The 14,438-nt window shown below is 34.5% G+C and overlaps 1 protein-coding gene across 3 annotated transcripts in view; it reads left to right on the top strand.

The window, feature by feature from the left end:
• The window catches only part of FBXL17 (F-box and leucine rich repeat protein 17), a 478,885-nt gene that overhangs the window by 98,817 nt on the left and 365,630 nt on the right, over positions 1-14,438 (top strand). The window lies entirely within an intron of this gene.

The following is a 14,438-nucleotide window of genomic DNA, read 5'->3' as shown; positions in this document are numbered from 1 at the left end:
TAAGGGTAAGTCACAGTAGGCTTACCACAGGCCAGGGACACCTAGAAGGTGAAAATTGTGGCATATTTTTAAAACCTTGTTTTTTTGAATGATTTCATATAACTGTTTTGATTTAAATTACTCCCCGCACCGCTGCCTAAACAAAACAAAAAACCTGAGCTGTTTTTTTTTTTTTTTTTTTTTTTTGATCAAATGGTCAGTCAGAACTCTCATTGTAGTTTATGGTGAAGGAAGTGTCCTTGTCATCTACTTGATGAGGTTTGCATTTAGCATTCATGGTAAGTAATCCTAAAGGTCTGTCTGTCTGTCTGTCTCTATGTATATATGTGTGTGTATATACACACACATATGTATATAAAATTCTTAGCGGGTTGATAGTTATTTGTGGAAGCAGTGTTCATACTGACGAGGAACTCTGGTTTGGGGTTACACAGCCTGGACTTTAATTGTGAATCAGTCACTTCCCTTGTGCGGACTTGAGCAGTTATTTAACCTTTCTGTTCTTCAAGTTTCCTTATATCCTTACTTAGGATACTAATAGTACCTACATTTGTGGTTCTGTTTTTAATTAAATAAGATAATACAGGTATCTTGAGAAAGAAGAGCAAAGCTGGAGACATTATGCTTCCTGATTTCAAACTATATTACAAACTGCAGTAGTCAAATCAGTATGATATTGGCATAAAAACAGGCACAAATTCAATAGAACAGAATTCAGAGAGCCCAGAAATAAACCCATGCATATATGGTCCATTAATTTATGACAGAGGAGCCAAGAATATAAAATGGGGAAAGGACAGTCACTTGAATAAATGGTATTGGGAAAACTGGACCCCTATCTTACACAATACACAAAAATTAAAATGGATTAAAGACTTAAATGTAAGATCTCAAACCATAAAATTTCTAGAAGAAAGCATAGGCAATAAGCTCCTTGACATTGGTCTTGGCAATGATTTTTTGGATTTGACTTTAAAAACCAAGGCAACCAAAGTAAAAATAAACAAGTGGGAATGCATCAAACTGAAAAGCTTCACAGAGAAAACCATCAACAAAATGAAAACACAACCTATCGAATGGGAGAAAAATATTTGCAAATCATTTATCTGATAAGGGGTTAATATCCAAAATATATAAAGATCTCATTCAACTCTATCAAAAAAGTCTAATTTAAAAATGAGCAAAGGATGTAAGACTTTTTTTTCTGAAGACATATAAGTGGTACAAATGGCCAGCAGCCTAAGTGTCCATGGATGGATGAATGGGTAAAGAAAATGTGGTCTGTATATAAATGCAATAGAATATTCAGCCACAAAAAAGAAGGAAATCTTGCCATTTGCAGCAACACAGATGGCATTATGTTAAGTGAAATAAGTTAGGCAGAGAAAGACAAATACCATATGATCTCCCTTATACGTGGAATCTAAAAAAAAACCCAGCCAACTCATAGATACAGAGAACAGATTGGTGGTTACCTGTGGCATGAAGGTAGTCAAAAGGTAGAAACTTCCAGTTATAAAATAAGTAATGGGATGTAATGTACAGCATGATGACTATAGTTAATAATACTGTATTGTATATTTGAAAATTGCTAAGAGAATAGATCTTAAAAGTGATCATTATAGGAAAAAAAATCTACCACTCTATTTACTGTGGTGATCATTTCATGATATATACAAATATCAAATTATTATGTCATATATCTGAAACTAATAATGTTACATGTCAATTATATCTCAAGTAAAAAATGATAGGGCTTCCCTGGTGGCGCAGTGGTTGAGAGTCCGCCTGCCGATGCAGGGGACACGGGTTCGTGCCCCGGTCCGGGAAGATCCCACATGCCGTGGAGCGGCTGGGCCCGTGAGCCATGGCCGCTGAGCCTGCGGGTCCGGAGCCTGTGCTCCACAACGGGAGAGGCCACAACAGTGAGAGGCCCGCGTAACGCAAAAAAAAAAAAATATATATATATATATATATATATATACACATACATATATATATGCAAAGGTCCTAATACCCAGAAAGTGCTTCATGTTAATTAATTAATTATGATTACTTTTTCATACCATACTCTGTATGTATTATTTTTATATACATGTACACACATGTATAAAAAGTAAGTATTCATAATGTGAATTTTTATAATTAGGTGACTAGTTAAATGTGTAATAGGTTTCTGACAAAGAGAATATTGGTTTTCTCCTCAGTGAAATCAGAGACCTGTTACTGGGAAAGTGTGGCATAATTCGTTACAAACATCATAGCTAACGTGTGGGTTGCTTTTTATATGCCGCATGTTATGCCAGCATATTAGCTCATTTAATCCTCACTATGACCCCATACTGTTACTAGCCACATTTTATAGGTGAAGAAACTAAGACACAGAGATTAATTTGCTCATGGTCACATAGGTAGTGAGTGAGGGAACCAGAAATCCCTGTTCTGGAGATCTTTGAAGAGTTCTTATGCTTCCTGTCTAGTTCGCTTACTAAGTACTTTGGAAGGATTCTTCCAACTGAGTGAAAGGATCTACATGAAATACTAAGATGTCATGGTTAGATACGTGGTGAAACCTTGCATTTATAACTGAGTATCTCTTAGCATGTTATTTTAGAGGTGTTGTTTTATAGTATGTAATTTATTGGTAGATATATCCCAACTCGTAAGCCATGTGCCAGCCCACAAATGTGTTCTCAAGAAGTTGGCTGTAAAAAGAGTTTTATTTGTGTTAGAGGCCCATTTTTCATCGTGTGTGGGTTGTTGCACCTTCCCATTTTCTCCTCCAGAGTTTGAATCTGTGTTTTAATGAATAAAGAGAACTCCTGGCTAGGTGTCGAGGGCTCACCAACTATCTTAACTGCCTTTGTTCTGTGTGTGTTTATGTGTGTGTGTGTGTGCACATGTATATTCCCCTGCATTCTACTAGGTTACTAGGTAGAAGAAGAACAAAAAAAGCCTAAGAGAGCCCATTTATTTCATGGACTAAATCTTGGGTTTGGAGTAAACTTTCTCCTTAATTTCAGCACTCCTTACCTCAGCAGTGATCCTTTCTAGCCCGAGTGTAGGACCTGGAACTTCGAAGATGTTTAATAAAAGTGTGATGAATAAATATAAGTGAATGGATGAGATGAATGTTCCCTTTCTTTAGCTTGTAGGTTTCTTTTCTCATCGCAAACAGATATTGGATGTAAAGTGAACGATGGAGAAGCATCTGCTACACGTGAATGTGACTTGCACATTTGTGGGATTAATAGAGAAGATAGACTTTTTAATAGAAAGGGAAGAAAACTCCAAGTTTAGTAGTTTATTTCAGTGGTTCACTAGGGAAAGCGAGACTGTCAGGTGTCATGATTTCTACCATGATTTGCTTAGGTATAGGTACTGATTTTCATTAACCATTTTCTTTCCTGTGTTATTCTTTTTTTACATTGTTTTATTCACCAAGTCATTTCTCTTCATCATTTCCACTGCTTGCTTGGATGTAATTATATGGAAGGGAGATGAGTACATGTGCCTGCCAGGGGGTGACGAGAGAGGAGGAGGGAGAGGGGAAAGAAGAGGGAGATAGAGAGGGATGTTTCCCAAGAATAAATAGACTTTGGGGGGTGAGTTTCAGCAATCTATTGTTCTTTATTTTTATGTGATTTTCCCCATACTGATAATATTAAAATGGGATATGGGAGACATAATTTAGTAAAATATTATGAACATATATATAAAACTTAAGTTCATATAAAACATAAACTTAATACTGAGAGAGGAATTTTTAAATGGCATTCTCAAGGTTAATGACTAATGAATTCTCTGTTTCTTTGGTCTTAATAGATGAATTTCTTTGGGAACATGTGGTTTTTTAAACAATTTAAAGCTCTACTTTTCATTTTATAGTTGTTAAATGTATGACATAGCTGCATTTGGAAATATGCTAGGGAAGCACCCTCTTCTCAACCTGCCACTGGAAAGGAGTGTAGAGAAGACCATCACTTCTTCATAGGATGTCTACAGACACTTAGAGTTTCTCGGTATTTAAGGTACCCTTTTTACTCTTAAGAGCTTTTACTGTTTTTTAGAATCTTACCATTTATATGGTAACATGCCTGGCATCCCTCCTTTTTACCTTCCCGTGGATATCTTCTAGATGCTTGGAGATTGTTTACTTCTCTAATGTTTTTTAATCTACATGCTTGAAAACTTAGTTTCAAAGTTGTCGAGGCAATCTTTTAGCTTTGGATATTTGCTGTTGCTGCTTTTTTTGCTTTTGCTGGGACCTGCCTAGTCTCTTTATTGAGGGGGCTATAGCCATACCACTTTACACTAATATTTGTAGTAACAGTAGGAGGAATTGCGTTTTAGAGCAGTACCAATTTTTTGTTTGGTATTTCTAGTAATAAAGTAATCTGGTGGGAAAAAACTCATCTAAAAGATTTCAGGAACATTATTCTTTGAATATCTGTTTATGTGGCAGTATTGTCTTAGGTGCTGGAGATGCAAAGATGAATAATACATGATCCTCTTTTTGGGGGGAGATATTAGTCTGGGTGGTGGAAGAGGGGCAGGGAGAAAGAAGAGGAGATACGATACCCATAGTTTTATATTCTTGCCTCACTTCAGATTACTACAGTATAGAGAATCAAGATTCTTCTTTTGTGTACCAGCTTTATGATGATGTGGGGCTAGTGCTGATATGAAAAATACATACAAATGAAAGAATTTAGAGGGAGTGAATAGGCAGAGCACAGAGGATTTTTAGGGCAGTAAAATACTCTGTATGATACCGTAATGATGGAGACGTCATTATACATTGTCCAAACCCATAGAATGTACTACAATACTAAGAGTGAACCATAATGTAAAAATAGGACTTTGGGTGACCGTGATGTGTTATTGTAGGTTCATCAGTTGTAATAAATATACCATTGTGGTGGGGGATGCTGATAATGGGGAGGCTATGCATATCCCAGGAAATAATATGGGAAATATCTATACTTTCCCCCCAATTTTGCTCTGAACCTAAAATTGCTCTTAAAAAATGAAGTCTCAATTAAAAAAATAAAGGGATTCATACATTTTTCATTGGTATCCAGTATAATTAAGTTTGATGAAGTTAGCCCTTCTGTGTACATTCTTCCTGTTAAATTCTTCAGATTATTCCTGTCTTGGATTATCTCTAGATAATGGTTTCAGTACTCATATAAGTTAAAGATTGAAAGCTTTCATAACAGTGTAAGGAAAGAATACATTCTAAGATAATTCAATTTATACAAAGTCCTTACATTATAAACCTATAGAAGGAGTTATAACATGCAATAATTTGTATCAAACTCTTGTTAGTAGTGTTTATATATCTTTAAAGAAGATGAATTTCTCCCCTCTATGTCATTTTCTTCAGGAGTTGAATTCTAACTTTTTAGTTTGATACTTAAAAGTAAATTCAGCATAGTTCTGATTGAACAGTTTATCAGGGAAGGAGTGAGGAATCAGCCTTTCTGCAACGACTGAAGTATTATGCGAAGTGGCTGATGCATCTCAGAAGAAAAACATGAGAATTTATATAATCTAAAGTTCTGGTCCTTTTCTGATAACGTTGAACCAGAGCCGTTTCACAGTTACAGATTTGCCTTTAAACCTTATACTTTGAGATAAAATGCTTTGAAAGTAAAAACGGGGAGAGTGCTAGATGAAGTTAGGTATAACAGCCATGGCACATGCATGCCTGTGTGCATAGACACCCCCCCCACTCCATTTAAATTGTTGCCTCTTAGGAATAAAATGAAAATAGAAATGTCATTTACTCATGATTTATTCATGAGCAGTTTATCCAGTTTCTTGATCATTCAGACCCTTTATTTCTCTTTATTCTTCCCCTCTCCCATGTTTCCCCCCATTAGCTTCCTACCAGTAAACTTCTGGTTTTTCTTTCTCATTATTGACTCTACCAGAGGGTGGAACATGCCTGGGACACACAGTAATTTTAACTAGCCAGCTTTGTACCTTGTTAGCAGTTATCATACTAAGAACCAAAATTAGATGGGAATTACTTTGAGCATATAGTTGTTTATGCCATCCCTATTTATCATTATAATGGATTAATGAAAGTTGATTTTTTAATAATAATATTTAGAAAATGTATTTGAAATGAAAAGGACATGATCATTGGTTTTTCAAACATCCTCGGGATAGGTCTCTACTCAAATGTCACGCTCTCAGATAGGGTTTCCCTAATCTAACCCTGTCTAATACAGCAGCCTGAAGTCTTTCTTTATCCTCTTATCCAGCTTTATCTTCATAGGACTTATTTATTCATCTACCTTCCATCCACCTATGTACCATGTTTATTGTGGCAGGTAGTTGTCTTTTTCACTCTAGCACAGTGCCTGCCCCAGAATAGGCACAAAATATTTGTTGAATAAACCACTGGCAAAGGAAGCCATTTTCTCCATTTTATAGAAATGGAAGTTAATACTAAAATATAATAATTTTACCAAGGTTACGTTACTACTAGTAGGGGTAGGATTAAGTAACACCGTGAATCTTACAATGTATGTACTGAACATTGCAATTTACATAATTAAGAATTTCTAACCACTTAAATTTGTTAATCTCTATATAAAGTAAATGTTGAATATTTGGTGGTTATACATCATTTCATAGTGGAGTCTTTTGATTTTCAGTCTAGTAGTAAAAATTTGGTCTATTTTATTAATGTTCTGAAGTATGTCTTGGAAATACTGCCTTTGCTGTGTTTAGAGAATTCTGTGCATAGCCATTTCAGAAATGTTAGATTTTCTGTTATACATTATCTGAAAAGTCTATTGGAAAAAAGTCATCTCAGACATTTAGATTTGTGAGTGTAAATTTAGAAACTTTGGAATAACAGCAAGGGTACACATTTTAGAAAATACATTTCCAAACTTGAAACTTTTTCAAGGTGGCATTTGTAAGTTTTGTTTAACAAACTTTTAGCTCATACCAACCCAGAAAAATAAGATTAGGTGAACACATTATGAAGACTTTTCTAGAAAAAATTTGAATATCTAGATACAAACACTTCTAGATGTTTGATAATTAGATTATATAACATAATGCCAAGTATAAAAGGTATTGATAATAGTATTAGTTTTCCATCATTCATGTTTTCATTATTTTTATTTAGGGAAACTGGTTTTCTAATGCCAACTAGATTTTTAATGATTCTCTAAAAAATTTCTAATAATATCTGTTATTGGAAAATCCTGAAAATATTATGCTAGTCTTTTAAAAATTTCACTAATATCTAAATGTTAAATACCTTTAATAGTAAAAAACTGATTTTTAAATTATTTTTTTTGTGGGAACTTTATATAGTTGCAACTTATTATGCTATAGAATAAATATAAATTTCCCCATCATTAGTGTTATTAAAAATTATTTCCCAGTATTCAGACATTAAAGTGTTAATATAGTTCTGGTTAACGGTTGCACCTTACTTAAAGCTACAGTATAAGATTTCAAGCAAATTTTGGTTCATATTTTTAAATCTTGAAAAGATTCTTATATTTATCTATGCCTCAACTCTACCATACTCCCTCATATATCACTTTCTAAAGTTTATAAACTTGAAAGAATTGGAATTAGTTCACCTGTGTAAGAGAAAGCTAAAGGACAACTAAGTATCTCTATATATGAAGAGAACTACATTGCATTTCTGTAGAAGTTAAACTTAATTGCAGTTTTGAACCTTGATGTTCAAAGTATGATATGAGGACCAGCAGCATATAGCCATCACTTAAAAGTTTGTTAAGAAATGTAGGATCTCAGACTAACTGAATCAGAATCTGCATTTTAGCAAGATGTGATATGAATGCACATTAAAGTTTGAGATGCTCTGGTTTAGAATAAGCTGGTTAAACAAAAAGGGAAACAGAACCTGACTTTAAGATGACTAAATATTGTTTTTCAGAGATTATTAAGATATTTAATAATAACAAGTTCCATAAGTCCTGGTGGAAGTAAGCATGTTACCATATATGTGAGCCCTGACAACAATGGTTGATTGATTTATATCTTAATGATTAATACAGAGGTTGACAAAATACAGCTGCACATTGGGGCATCACAAGTGGGATCTTTTTAATATGTGTTGATTTTACTCATTAAATCAACAAATCGGGCTGAACATACTCTAGATATAATAAAAGGAAATAGTTGAGAAGAGTAAATAGTTTTGGCTATGATGGCTTTTGGTCTCTATCATTTGAAAATAGGGTTAATTGGGTCAATTGTTTAGATTTAAGAATTGTATCAATATCCTTATATGTCAAATTGAAATTCCTTTCCGGAAGATGAGTACAAATAGTTTTGTTTTGTTCTTTTCCCTGATTAGGTAGAATGACTGATAAATCAGTATTTCAAGAAATAAGGAAACAGCTGCCTTAGTTTAGTTATATCATAAAAGCAAATAAAAGGGCAATGAGATAATCAGTGGCCAAAGATAAAAACATAAAAGATCTTTTTTTTAAACATTTTTGTTTTTTTTGATGTGGACCACTTTTTAAAGTCTTTGTTGAATTTGTTACAATATTGCTTCTGTTTTCTGTTTTGGTTTTTTGGCCACGAGGCACGTGAGATCTTAGCTCCCCCACCAGAGATTGATCCCGCACTCCCTGCACTGGAAGGCAAAGTCTTAACCACTGGACCGCCAGGGAAGTCCCAGAAAAAATCTTTTAATGTAGACAAGAAGCCCCAGTGTCTACAATTTAAGAGTACCACAAACTTTCAAACATATGCTCTGCCCCAAAGATCAAAAGATAAGGAGAACCAATGATGGAACTAAAATTATATAAACTGGTAAAGAGAGAAGAGACAAAACTATTCAGTCAACTTCGGCTTCCCTGGTGGTGCAGTGGTTGAGAGTCCACCTGCCGATGCAGGGGACATGGGTTCGTGCCCCAGTCCGGGAAGATCCCACATGCCGTGGAGCGGCTGGGCCCGTGAGCCCTGGCCGCTGAGCCTGTGCGTCCGGAGCCTATGCACCTCAACGGGAGAGGCCACAACAGTGAGAGGCCCGCGTACCGAAAAAAAAAAAAAAAAAAAAAAAATTGTAGACACTGAAGTGGGACAAGAATACCTGTTGTTTTTCTGGTTCAGTTGGGACAAAATTAGTTAATTGGCAAAAAAAAAAAAAAAGTGTTAATTGAAAAAAGTATAGAGATTCTTTAAAACAAACACATAGTCCACATTAAATACTGAAATTTTCTTTTCATATTGGGTAGTTTGTTCAGATGAAGATAATTTTCTCTTTCTTCCTAATTCTGGTTTTTGAAGAGCTGATTAAGTATCATGGACACTTTGGCAATCTGGTGAAGTCTATGGAAACTTTCTCAGGATAATGTTAAAACCCATAGATATATGAAAATATATAGATGTGTTTTTTAATGTATTAAATAATAACATTGCCTACAACTCTCATAATTTTGAAATAATAATGAACATTAATGCTATTTCAAGATAACTAAAAATATTGTAATGCAGTTTGGAAACAACTGTCATTTCTGTTGGTGACAGCTACTGTACTTTGTTGCCTATGTTCGTAATTGAAGTAAGTGCTGTATAGAGGAAAGTGAAAGTAAAATATAATAGAGGTTAAGGAAAGTATATGAAAGTTACCAAATGTAAAAGTGTAATTTATTTTCCCATCCAAAGTTATGTATCCATTAGAGTTTATGGACTCTATGATAAGAACCCTTTAATTTATCTGACAACCTTCCTGAACTCCCTTATTCTGAACTTAAAAAATTTGTGTTGTTTTTTTCTAGGTGGATATTTATATCATACAAAAATAATGATTTTTTTTCCGTTTTCTTTCCAATCTTTACAACTTTTCTTTTCCATTTTATTTTGACCAAGAGCTCAAGAACTGTATTTAAGAGTGATGGTGTGAGTAGTCTCCTTTCTTTTGTTCCTGATCTTAGAGAGAATAGAGATTCTATGTTGAATATAATGTTTCATGTAGCTTTTTGCTATACAGATATTCTTTGCTATCTAAGATTACTTGGAGCCTGAATTCAGATTAGTTGGTGGAGCAAGATGATCTCAATTAGTTGGTTATATATGGTTCATCAATTTTGGATAGTGAGTGGTGAGAGCTAACATAGGGAGGAAAATTGAAAACTGAAAATTTATTTGAATTAATTTTGTTACTACGTTCTGCTAGCAGGTGTTCAGCTAAGTCAAATGGAACAGTATCCCTCTGTAGCTTATACCAACTTAAGGAAGTTCTCTTCCATTTTTCATTTGTTAAGCATTTTAAAAAATTTTGTGAATAGGTAATAAACTTTATCATGTGCTTTTCCTGCATTAATTGAGCTAATCATATGATGATATTGAACCACCTTTGCATTGCAGCATTTCATTGCATTGCAAACACCTCATGGCATCATTATGTATTATTATTTTTGAATATAATGTTGGATTCAGTTAGCTAGTATTTTATTTGGAGGTTGTTTCTGCTTTTGGCTGTCCCTTTAATTCATAAATGAAATCCATATTCTTTTCTCATAGTGTCTGGTTTGGGAATCAAGATTCCATTAATTAGCCTCCTAAAATGAGCTGTGAAGTTTCACACTCTTCCCATGTATAATACATGTACAGCCTGTATTATAAAGCCATTAATGTTTCCTAAAATTTTATTAAAACCCTTTTGTGGGCCTTGGGCTTTTTGAGAGGAGAGTTTTGACTACTATTCCAAATTATTTCATGCTCTTTGGTGTATTTAAGGTCTCTATTTCTTCTTTTGCCATTTCTGGCAAGTTACATTTTTATAGGAATTTATCAATTTTATCTTCATTTTCAACTCAGCCTATACTTGTTATGACACTTTAAAAATCTCTTTAGCATTTAATATTTCCCCTTTTCATTCTGTATTTTGCTTTTTTGTTCAATCCCCCCACCTCACCCATGTCTTTGTTGAAAAGTCTGTCAGTAATTGTTAATATTCTAAGTCTTCAGAAAAACAACCTTTGTTTTAATCTCTCATACTGCTTTTTTGTTTGGTATTTTGTTGATTTATATTTTTTATTATTTCCTCGCTTCTTATTGATATTATTTCTTTGCTTCTTGTTTCTGTTTAGAGTTTTGGTTCTCAGTTGTTATAGGTATTCTTTGTTTTAGTTTGTGTTTAGTTTAGCTTACTTTGTAAGACATAAACAGATAAGACATTTGGGAAAAAAAGATATTTGATAATCCTTATATCCTGTATATTTGCATTATCTTCCTGATTTGGTTTCTTTCTTTCTTTTTTTCTTTTTTTTTTTGAGCACCTTCTCTAAGAATGTTTTTAATTTGGGCCTTTCTGAGGCAAACCTTCTGTACTCTTGTATGCCTGAGTAATTTTTATTCTGCCCTTACCTTTGAGAAACAGTTTGGCTTGATGGGAAATTCTAGAGTCAAAATTACTTTTCTTCACTTTAAAATGTTACTGTGTTGTATTGTATCCAGTGTTGTTTCAAAGTTTATCTGCTTTCTCTATGGAAACTTTAGGAATTTTACTTTTTTTTTTTTTAAAATCTAAAATGTAACCAACTTAAGGTTAAAGATGTGTCATGGTATAGAGTTTTCCTTATTTGTCCTGTCAGAGAGCTCTTTCATTCTGAAATATTTCATCTTTCTTTAGTTCTGGAACATTTATTTTAATTATTCCTTCAAAGGTTTACTTTTTCTCTCTTTCTACTTTCCGCTCCTCACCATTTTTCCCTGAGACTCCTATTATCTGGATGTTCACACATCTGCTTCCATCTGCTGGCTTCTCTTTCACGTTGTTACATCTTATCCTTTCCTGTTGCCTTTCAGGAAAGGTGTCCAGTGTGATTTTCTCAATCAATAATTCATCCTTTAGCTGTATCCATCCTGCTGTGTATTTCCTCTATTAGATTTTTATTACAGCTATTACGTTTTTGTACCAATATTTAAAATTATTTTTTAATGATTTCCTATTCATGCTTCACATGCTTATATATTTCCTTATTGCTTTTGTTATATCATGTTTATTTTAAATTATTGATACATCAGTTCTAATAATTCTGCTTCAGCAGATTTGTAAAACTATTCCAAAAGACAATAAAGGGAGTCCAAGTTTCTAATTGTGTAAGTGCAAGAATGTGTGATATCAATATTGATGGAATGACTGGAGCAAGTCTGTGCATCTCACCTGCCAGAATTTCAGGGCATTGGGCTGAGAGCCAAATCTGTCCTAGTACTGGCTGTGGTTTGGTGCCCCCTAGTGACCATCTCCTCCCCCGGCTTAAATTTCCATGGGCATGATTTAGTTAAGTGCAAGACAGCAGCAGCAGTCGTCTCTCTTTTTGTGGGCCTAATTGGAATAATCAGGAGAAATATGGGAGCATAGGAACCTACTTTCTCCCTCTCTGCTTATGGAAATGGTTGCCTGGCATGGCTTTGCCCTCTCCTTCATTTCCTATTTCCCACCCTTTCTTCATACCTACCAGAAAGGAAAGCTAATGAATGTTTAGATTTGTGTATTTATTTAATTGTGGGTGTTCTTCATAGTTGTCTAAGTGTCTAGATTTCTAGAACTTTTCTCGTTCCCAGGACATAGCCACTCTGCCTCTTAATGTGAATTGGGAAGCGCCGAGGGCCAGCCTCTGGTCATTGTTAATCTGGCATATTCAACTCCAGGCACCGCTGACTTCCTGTCGATCACTCATTGTCTCTTCTCTACCTAGGGGTTTCACTCTCACCTCATGAAAGCCTTTAAGCTGCCCCGTATTACCCTGCTGCCTTATTTCTACGATGTGGTGAGGTGTATGCTTTGCTTATCTCAGAGGAGAGGCAACAGCAGCACTGGAAAGTTTTCCAACAACCTGTTCCCTCCCAACCTAGATGTAGCACACTGACTCCATCATACATAGTTTTTGTTTGTTTGTTTTTGTATGGTTTTATCTTTTTCTTTCTTTTTTAAGTTCCTTGCAACTGTTTCCCTCACTAAGCTGTAGTTTCTCCAGTATTGATTTTTGTGGAGGGAACCAGTAGTGTAGGGAGTTTACCCATCTTGATAGAAACAAGAAAATATACTACCTTATAGGTAACTACAAAGCAAGTTTCATCTTGGCTTAGGTTAAAAGACTAGTATTCTCAAATTAGTAAACTTAAAAGTGGTATTTTATTCCATTACCTTCTGGTATTTAAATTTTGATTTTATTAGATATTGAAATAATGGTCTTTTAGGGTACTGTCTGTATCCTTATATGATTCTTTTGCTTTAGGAATTCCTTTTTACCTTTTGCTTTGGGAATTCTTTTTTACCTTTGCTTCGTATTTTTTACATCTCGTATTTTCACATCTTTGACACCGAGAAACTGAACATGCCTTTGGACTTCCTAGAAGCTCTCATACTTTCAGCAACAACATTTTTACACAGCCTTTTTACATTTGTTAATCATATTCATTTCAAACTGACACTGTGTGGAGGAAACTGTAAGGCTCAGAGAGGTCGAGTTTGTTGGACACAGTGACACAGCCAGTATATGGTAAGCCAAGGATGTAAACACAGGACCGGTTTCGTTCCAGGGCTTTGTCTGATATACTCCAGCTACATGGGGAATAATTTTTTTACATTAGAATCCTCTGAATTCTTTGAGAACTATTCTTAATTCTATTTTTTCATAGTAAAATGAGTTTCACAGTTTTTGCTGTTCAGAAACTTTTAAGTCAAGGATTTCCGCAACCCATATATTAAATATTGATAAACATTTTTGATAGATCATATTGTATTTTCTTTAAACCAACATACTTGCTTGTACCTGACTCCCTCGTAGATCAAATCTCTTCAATTCTTGATACTCACAGCTTGAAAAAGTGTTGTTTGTGCTTTCTTTTCTCCAATTCAAATTATTCTGTGAAAATAGCTGATAGCAGCCAAGGACTTGCTGTTGGGGGGAAAAAACCTGTCACTTTTAAATCACAGAAACTTGTTATTTAAATGGAAATTATGTAATTGCTTTCATTATGATCTATAGACTGCCTTGGAAATACATAGGCTCTGGATATAGCATATAATGGTTTTTTATTATGTTCAGTTTTTCTCTTGGTTACTGGGATCTAATCTATATCATTTTAAATTCTCAGTGCGTTACTACTTTAGGAATATATCATGAGCAGACTCTTGTGTTGACTAGTTTTTTACCACCTACATTATAGGATCCTAGAGTATTTTAGCAGAAAACAGTTAAAGATCATCTACCCTGATTTCTGTGATTAAATCTGAGCAAAAGGAAAGATTAAATGACTTGTCCAAAGCCATCTCGTCAGTAAGGGCCCAAGCCTCCCTAGATTCCGTCTCTCATTCTTTATACTGTTCCACTTAATCTCCTGAATGAGTAGTAAACAGAAATTTTGTTTTTTACTTGAATCTGTTCCTCCTGTGGGAATCTCACATGATTTTT

Source organism: Lagenorhynchus albirostris, chromosome 3 (assembly GCF_949774975.1).
Source record: "Lagenorhynchus albirostris chromosome 3, mLagAlb1.1, whole genome shotgun sequence".
Classification (NCBI taxonomy): domain Eukaryota; kingdom Metazoa; phylum Chordata; class Mammalia; order Artiodactyla; family Delphinidae; genus Lagenorhynchus; species Lagenorhynchus albirostris.
Note: the sequence above shows the minus strand (reverse complement) of the source record. Positions and strands in the feature narration are given on the sequence as shown.